This window comes from Mesoplodon mirus, assembly GCF_964341445.2.
Source record: "Mesoplodon mirus genome assembly, chromosome: 5".
NCBI lineage: Eukaryota > Metazoa > Chordata > Mammalia > Artiodactyla > Ziphiidae > Mesoplodon > Mesoplodon mirus.
Genome location: NC_138980.1, coordinates 166,490,073 through 166,499,384, shown reverse-complemented (window position 1 = coordinate 166,499,384; position 9,312 = coordinate 166,490,073).

Below are 9,312 nucleotides of genomic sequence, written 5' to 3'. Positions count from 1 at the left end.
GCAATCATGTTTAAAAATTAATGTGGAAATAACACTGGAATGGAATGTTTAACATATTTCTTTTTTTTAGAGACTTTTCAATTAAATTTTATTCTAGTTTATTTCTATTAAGTGAAAATTTGGCTCCCTATATTAACTACATTTTTATATGAAGAAAATTATGGCATTAATATATAAATGCTTATATTAGCATGGAATGAGGATTTTCTCATGCAGCACATTTTTAAAAACTTTAAAAAATAGATTGGAAAACACTGAAGAGAGTAGAGGTAAGGTGATTTTTTTTTAAACACTATGACTCTGGACAAATACTTTTGAAAGTCACAGACTTGAGACACAGTCTTACTAAAACACTGAGATTTAATCAGAAGATTATAGAACTTTCCCCCTTTTCAAACCTTCCCACTACACAGAAGGACTCCAGTATAATGTTCTAAAAACACCAATTAAAAGTCAGAAATTATCAGAGATGATTAAGAACACACACAATGATATATGGTATATACATGGAAAGAACTTTAAATCATAAAGATGTCATAGGTCAAAAAGTAAAGGGATAGATAAAAGTATCCATGCTAATAATAATCAAAAGAAAGCTAGAGTGCCTATACTAATTTCAGGCAAAGCAGACTTCAGAACAGAGCAGAAGCAAGATTATTAGAGATAAAAAGGGAATTTACCAGGCATAAAGAAGAAATCAACTCTCCAAGATCTATAATCTTAAATAGGTATATAGGGCAAAAACTGATAGAAATTAAAGGAGAGATAGAAAAAGCCATTCTTTTTATAGGATACTTCAACATCTCTTGTCAGTAGCTGGTAGATAAAGGAGGAGAAATATCAGTAAAATATACATCCTCTGAATGGTGCTATCAATCAACATTATCTAATTAACATTTATAGAATACTCTATCAAAATACAGTAGAATAAACATTATTGAACAATTACCAAGATGGACCTAATTCTGTGCTATAAAACGCACCTTAATAAAATTTTAAAAATCACACAGAATGTTCTCAGCTCACAACAGAATTAGAGTAAGAATCAGAAACAGAAATATAACCAAAAAATTCCTTAAATGTTTAGAAATTAAGCAACACTTTTCTAAATAACGCATGGATTTAAGGAGTTTCCAAATAAATTAAAAATATATTTTGGACTAAATTAAAATGAAAATACAGCTCTTTAAATTTTGAGAGATGAAGTGAAGCTAGTGTGTACAGGGAAATATAATATATGGCCTTAAGTGAATATGTAATATTAGAAAAAAACAAAGATCTAAAATAAATAACCTAAGGCTCTATCTTGGAGAACTATGGAAAGAAGGAAAATTTAAGGTTAAAATAATTAAAATAAAATAACTAAAATTAGAACAAAAATCAATAAAATTTGAAATAAGAATTAGAAAATTCAATAAAAACAAGGCCCGGTTCTTTGTAAAAAAATCAATGAAATTGACAAAATTCCAACCAGCCCAACCAGGAAAAAACATCTGAGAAGACATAAGTGAATAATATAAGATATGAAAGAAGGGGGGCCATCACTATAGATCTACAGATCTCAAAATGATAATAATATTAATACTGTGAACAAATCTATGCCCACAAAGTTGATAACTTAGTTATAATGGACCAATTCCTTGAAGAAACAAACTCCCAAAACTCACATAAGGAGAAATAAATAACTTGGATAACACTGTATCCATTAAATAAATTCATAATTAATAAGCTTTCAACAAGAAATATACCAGGCCCAAATTATATCACTGAGTGATTCTACCAAACAGTTAAGGAAGAAATAATACCAATTGCACATAATATTTTCTGGAATATACAATGAGAAGTGATAATACCACATTTATTTTATGAGGTCAACATTACCTCAATATCAAAAACAGAAATCACTTTAAAATAAGGGAAAATAAAGACTACTATATTTTAAATGTAATAGCATTTGGTATGCTACTATTTATAGAGGATTTTTGTATTTTACATTTCTTCATGACATTTCTGGTTTTGATATTAAGGTGATGAATGTATACCCCAAACAAGTATGATTCATTCAAAGTCAAGGCCATTTTACCATTCAAAAATTAATCACTGTAATCCACCATTTCAATAGGCTGACAAAGAAAAATCATTTAATTGTTATATTTAACATAGAAAATAATTGACAAAATTTAACAGCCATTCATAATTTTTAAAATCTCAGCTAATTAGAAATAAGAAGAACCATTCACACTTGATTTTTATATATATATATATATATATATATATATATATATATATATATATATTTTGTGGCTGTGCCTTGTGGCTTGTGGGATCTTAGCTCCCTGACCAGGGATTAAACCCATGCCCATGGCACTGAAAGCACAAAGTCCTAATCACTGGACTGCCAGGGAACTTCCTAAAACTATATATATCATATACTGATTAGGAACTCTATAACACCTCTATATTTGGAAGCATGGAAAGGACGTCTGCTATAACCATTGCTGTTTGACATTATAGTGAAATTCTTAGCTGGTACAATAAGAAAAGGAAAAGAAATAAAAGGGATATATTGACTGGAATGTAAAATAAATTTTTTAATTCTTTATTTGAATATGATATGAATGTTTATGTATAAAAGGCATATCATCTCCAAAAAAATATCCTGAAATAGTAAGCAAATATAGCAAAATGGCAGAATACAAATTCAATTTAAACAAAAGTCAGTGCTTTCCTATATAGCAGCTATAATGATGAGAATTTAAAATGTTTAAAATACCATTTATAATACACACACAAAAAAATCTAGGTATAAATCTAATAAACCAAGTGTAAGATCCATATGCAGAAAACTGCAAAAAAATAAGCAAGAAATCAAAGAACATATAAATTAGAGATAGTCTGTATTTATGTATTAGGAGACTTAATATTGTTAGGATATTAATGCTTCCAATTTTATCTATAGATTCTACGCAATTACTATAAAAATCCCAACAAGCTACCTTATATGTATAAACAAATGGGCTCTAAATTTCATATAGAGAAAACAAAAACCTAGAATAGTCAACAAAACATTGAAGAACAAAGATGGAGTACTCACATTCCCAGATTTCAAGACTTACATATAGTGACAGCTTGATTTTGAAAGAGAATAGTCACAAAGATCAATGGACTGAAGAGTGAGTCCATAAATAAACCCAAACAAATATGTTCATTTAATTTATGACAAAGTTCCAAAGACAATTCAATAGAGAATGGATAGTTCTTTTAGCAAAGTATGCTGGATAAACTGAATGTCCACATGCAAAAATAAAATGTGCTCAACACACACAATATAGTTTTCATAAAAAATAACTCAAAATGGATTATGGATCTAAAATTAAAATGCAGAATTATTTAATTTCTTTGGAAGAAATGGGAGACAATCTAACTGACTTTGGGTTTGGTGATGACTTTGAGATACAATCAAAAAAACATGACCCATGAAATAAATAATATATTAATTAGACTTTATTAAAATTAAAAATGTCTGTTCTGTAAAAGATACTTAAGAGAATTAAAAGACAAGCTGAAGACTTAGAGAAAATATTAGCAAAGCATATATCTCATAAAAAATTAGCTCCAAAATATAAAAATCTCTTAAAACCAAACAATAGGAAGATAAAAACAATGAAAAATATAGACATAGAGCTGAACGACACCTTAACAAAGAAGATATATAGATGGCATGACACATAAAGATATAAAAAGATGCTAAACATAGTTTGTCACTAGGAAATGTAAATTAAAAAAATCGGTGAGATACCAGTTCACACCTATCAAAATAGCTAAAATCTATACTAACAATACCAAAATTGATGAGAATGAATAACAGTGAAGCTCTCATTCATTGCTGGTGGAAATGCCAAGTAGCTGTGCTATTTGTTATATAAACAGAAAACTTCTGTTCATATAAAAACCTGTACACAAATATTTATAGCAGATTTACTCGTAATTGCAAAAAAACTCGAAGCAACCAAAATGTCCCTCAGTATGTGAATAGATAAACAAACTGTGGTACATCCATACAATGGAATAGGGATAAAAAGAAATGGGCTATTCCACCACAGAAAGACATAGATGTGTCTTAAATTTGTACTGCTAGTGTGAAAAGACTATGTGCTGGATGATTTCATTTCTATGATAATCTGGAAAAGACACAACTATAGAGTACACATAGGAGTGGTTACCAGGAGACACAACTATAGAGTACACATATGAGTGGTTACCAGGAATCAGGGAGTATTTGAAGCACAAATATTTTTTTTTAAAGCAGTGAAACTATTTTATATGGGAATGTAATGGTGGATACACAACACCATGAATTTGTCAAAATCTATAGTAATTTACAGCACATATAAAAATTTTAAACATATATTTTAAAGAGGTTAGAGAGTCCAAGAATTCAATAAAGAATGTGACAAAACAATCTGATTGTTAAACAAATGAATGAAACAATTTCACTGAGGTAAAAAGGCTGTGACCTAAGTCTTTGGAAGTGAGTGGAGTCTGTTAGACTAAAGGTGATACAGCTCAAAGTTGTTTTGAGTGAGAGTATGGATTAACAATTCTGATATACTATGCATATGTCCCAGAATTGAACAATTAAGTAGATAAATAGGAAATGTTGAGACGTAGGATTTTCAGTGTTGTAGTGAGAGGTTGCATATAAGTGAGACAGAAGGCGATATATTATGATCCATGTGGTAATGGATTAGAGTCTGAGATATCAGGATGAACTCACTTTTAGTTTAATAAAGGTACAGGTGGCTACATATAGAGGCATATATATGTACATATATAGATGAGTGTGTGTATGCATGTACTCTAGTTGTTATACACATATATATTCTCTTGTTCTGTCATTTGAGAGGACCCAGAAATACAAACACCTCAGTAGCAAGGATCACACTTAATATCCAGATCTTTGTAATATTACTTTGTCAATAAAAGAAAGCAAGGCTTTTTGGAGGAATGCCTTATTTGAGAGAACCAGGGCAGGAAATATACAAGAGGAGCATGGAGCTTATAGTGGCAGAATGTAAGAAAGTGCTCAAGACATACAAAACCAACCAACCAACAAACCAAAACACAAACTAGGTAGTAATGAGTATTTGTTAAGTAGCACAGGCACCAACCAAAATAGCTTTATAAATATAGTAGTGTTAGATTATGAATCAAAGTATTAAATCTCTATGCATCCCTACTCAAATAAATACATGATTGAATAAGTAAATGAAGAATAGACAAACTCCTAATATTTTATGAGAACTCCAAATATTTTATGTTGATACTTTGCCCTCAACAGGTGAGGCATAAAGCTGCACTCCTTAATTGTATGCTATACATAGTTACCTTCTTCCAAGGAGTACAGTTTGGGATTAGGGAAAAATAAATAATTTACAGTGAAGAAACTGCACAAATGACAGCCAGATGATCGACAGTAATAAGTCATTTCCTTAGGATGTTCCTTTGATATAATATGATGAACTTGGCACTTTACCTCTGTGATCTTCCTCCCAAAACCCAATGTAACCAGTCTAATCATGAGACCAAAAAATCAGACAAATATCATTTAAGGAATATTCTACAAATTACTTGACAAATAATTCTCAAGATTGTAAAAGTTTTTTTAAACAAGCAAAGTCTGAGAAACTATCATAACCATGAAAAACCTAAGAAGACTTGATGACTAAATGTAATGTTCTATCAAGTATGGAATCCTGGAACAGAAAAAGTACATTAGGGAAAAATAAAGAAATCCGAACAAAATGTGGACTTCAGTTAATAAAAAGATGTAAATATTGGTTCATTAATTATAACAAATACACCAAGCTAATATGATTTTGTATGGTTGGGTGTAGAAAATACAAAAAAAAATGTTCTGTACTGTCTTAGTCACTTTAAAAAATTAAGTTTATTTCAATAGTAAAATAGCAATGTATTTTGCGAGAGTATATATATATATATATATATATATATATATATATATATATAGAGAGAGAGAGAGAGAGAGAGAGAGAGAGAGAGAGAGAGAGAGAGAGAGAGAAGAATAGAAGGAAAGTTCAGAGCCCAAGTAACAACACAATTACTGAACTCTGAAAGAGAAAGGTATAGACTTGGATCTAATGAATTTGAAGCTAATAGATTGGCCAGTTATATGTGTTCAGGAAGTATAAATATATGCAAGTAAAACTTCCTCATCTTGCTTAAAGAGAAAATGTATAAATAGCGATTTAACGATTCATTGAATATTGTGAAAAATCACGATTATAGCAAGAGATCTCCAAATCTCAATGGTATAAAAAAGAAATGAAAACAGATGGGAAGACCCCGTGGGATTATTTATGTAGACTCTCTGAGGGTTATACGAAACATTAAAAGAAGAAAGAAAAAATCAATGAACTAAGAGGTGGAAGTAGAAACTGAAAGTGAAATATGAAGGTATGCTTAACACTATAGAAATTGCAGAAAGGTAAAAGGAAGAATCATTGGGGCTTTTCAACTATAAAGTTACTAGTGAACTTCAAAGGAACACAATAGGAACAGAGACCAGAATTCAGGTTTTTAAATGGTCGATTATAAGACAGCGAGGTGAAAGTGCAGTGTACTGTATCTCATGGGGTAAGGGCTGGATTGGGCATATCATAATTGTGTTAGGGCCCTGGTTTTGTCACTTGCTAAATATGTCTAAGTAAACAGGTTACATCAAATGTCTAAGCCTAGTTTACTCATGTATGAAATACAGATAATAATAATAATGTAACTCATCAAATTATTGTTAGATTTAAATGTTTGCAGCATATTTTTTGCAAAGTATATGCTCAGTGATGAGTAGCTCTTTTATTACTGTTGTCACATTTTTTTAAATGTTGACAGAGCAGAAGCGGAGAATGGGAGAATTGTTTGTCTCAGGTAATTTTTGGTGACAATATATTGGAAATTTCAATCATGGCAAATACCATATTCAGTGGATGATGGATTGAGGGAGACATAAGGTAAGTAAACTGAACTTAGAAATTGGAGATTTAAGTGATAATAAGAGCTAAAGTATATTTGTACCCATGGGAAGTTAAAACGAAGGGGAAATATACATAAATGGATTGAAAATTCAGGAAAGTTAAGTTCAGGATAATATATATACATCATTAATGTGAATGTTTAAAAGAAAGTGCAACTGATATAGTTTCAAATACATTGATTCTTGGTAATATGGAGATCAGTATTTTCAGTTGTATAATCAAGTTTTTATTTGTCTTGTAGGCAACTGTTGTGTCTTAAAATCTTGCTTACTGGGTAAGATATTGATATCAGAATCAATGATGTTTAGATTTTTTTCTCTTTTAAGGAAGTACCATATATGTTGTAGTATGACCCAGAATTCCCAGGAGTTTGTGTTAATTACACTCGTAGTTGCAATGTAATATATAGCAGTGTAGAAGTTGGAAAAATTATGGGAAGAACCCAGAAAGGAAGTTGATAAATAAATATACTTAAACTCTTCACAACTGAAGAGCTTTGCCATCTATTAGTTTATTATTTATTGGTTCTGCACAAGTTGTTTAGACACGCTACCTTCTTTTTATTCATCTTAAAGTGGGGGCAATTAAAAACAAAAAAAAATTCCTAATAAAGTTTAACTTCTTTTTGAAAAATTTAGTGGCTGACTGATAGTTATGAAAATCCATTACACTAAGAAATATAAGGGACTTGAATAAAATAATTAAGTGGCAATCCAAAACTTGCTGCAAATTGGAATTATCAAATATTTAATTGCATATGTGTGTGTGCATATGTGTGTATACTGTTTTGTAACAATGGATGTAAGAGAAGAAGTGATCAGATTCTTGGAAAAATAATTCCAAGTGGTAATGGTGTACTTAGCTGAACTATACATCAGATGAGGAGACGAGAAATTTTCAAACATGAAGACATTTACAAAATTATCTCCCTCCGGGCTTCCCTAGTGGTGCAGTGGTTGGGAGTCTGCCTGCCGATGCAGGGGACGCAGGTTTGTGCCCCGGTCCGGGAAGATCTCACATTCCATGGAGCGGCTGGGCCCATGAGCCATGGTCGCTGAGCCTGCGCGTCCAGAGCCTGTGCTCCGCAATGGGAGAGGCCACAACAGTGAGAGGCCCTCATACCGCCAAAAAAAAAAAAAAAAAAAATCTCCCTCCCACTCTTCTCTTAGGAAGTAAACTGATGTTTTTACAGACATTTTATTAATTCTTTTCAGACCTCGCCATATTTTGGAACTCACTTCAAATATAGTAACTGCATATTTACATCTGCTCTTAGGAATTCCTGTTTTAATACAACAGGTACTGAAACTTTTCCAAGGACCTCTAAAATGTCCTCCTCCTAAAGATAAGGAAGTTTCTAACGTTTCCTTCATATCACTTGCTTTTCCTCTTTGGCTCAAGATTAGGGTTCTATTTTTAACATTTCTTTCTCTCTCTTCCTATGCACTTCTCTACCATTCCATCTTGTTGAAGAATTTTGACAGGCTTTACTTAAGAAGTATTTGTCTGGCTCTCCTGATGTGCAACGTTGTGTGTTAATGTGTAATCAATCACATCCATATTTCCAAGAATTTTGTGATTTATATATTTTTTTAAAGATCTCTATGATTCTCATAATTTTATGTAATCAATATGTAAATGAATTAATGGACTTCATGTAAATGTAACTAGAACTTAAGAGTCAAGAAATTTCAGAGAAAACTTAGATAACACCAAGAGCAACAGATTCATTTTACCAAAGATAATAGATGACAGGAAGGCTAAGGTGCTGGCTCCATACGACATTTCCAGTTAGTGATAGAATTTGGTATAAAAGCAATTTTAGATTATTTCTAGTGTATCACACCACTAGTTCACTCTTTTGTGTTGATCTAATACTTCTTTGAACACAAAAGTTACATTTAAAAAAAACATATAATATACATATGTTACATAGAATATGTCCACATATATTTCTGTAAAGGTAAACATGCAATGTAATTAAAAAGTTATGCATGATTATTATTAATAGTCAAAACCCCCTGTAAACTCTAAGGAATTTTTATATTGCTTAACTCCTGAATGAAGGCCAGTTACTGTGATATTATAAATAAAAAAAGAATCTCAAGTTATTTATAAGTATTGAAATATTAGGGCTACTGCTTTCAATAGTGTGAAAGATATCCCATAATTTTCCAATATATGAGCACCAAAAGACCTTGTCATTTTTGTGGTTTCCCGTTGTACATGAAATTATTTCCATTCATGTTTTTTTTTT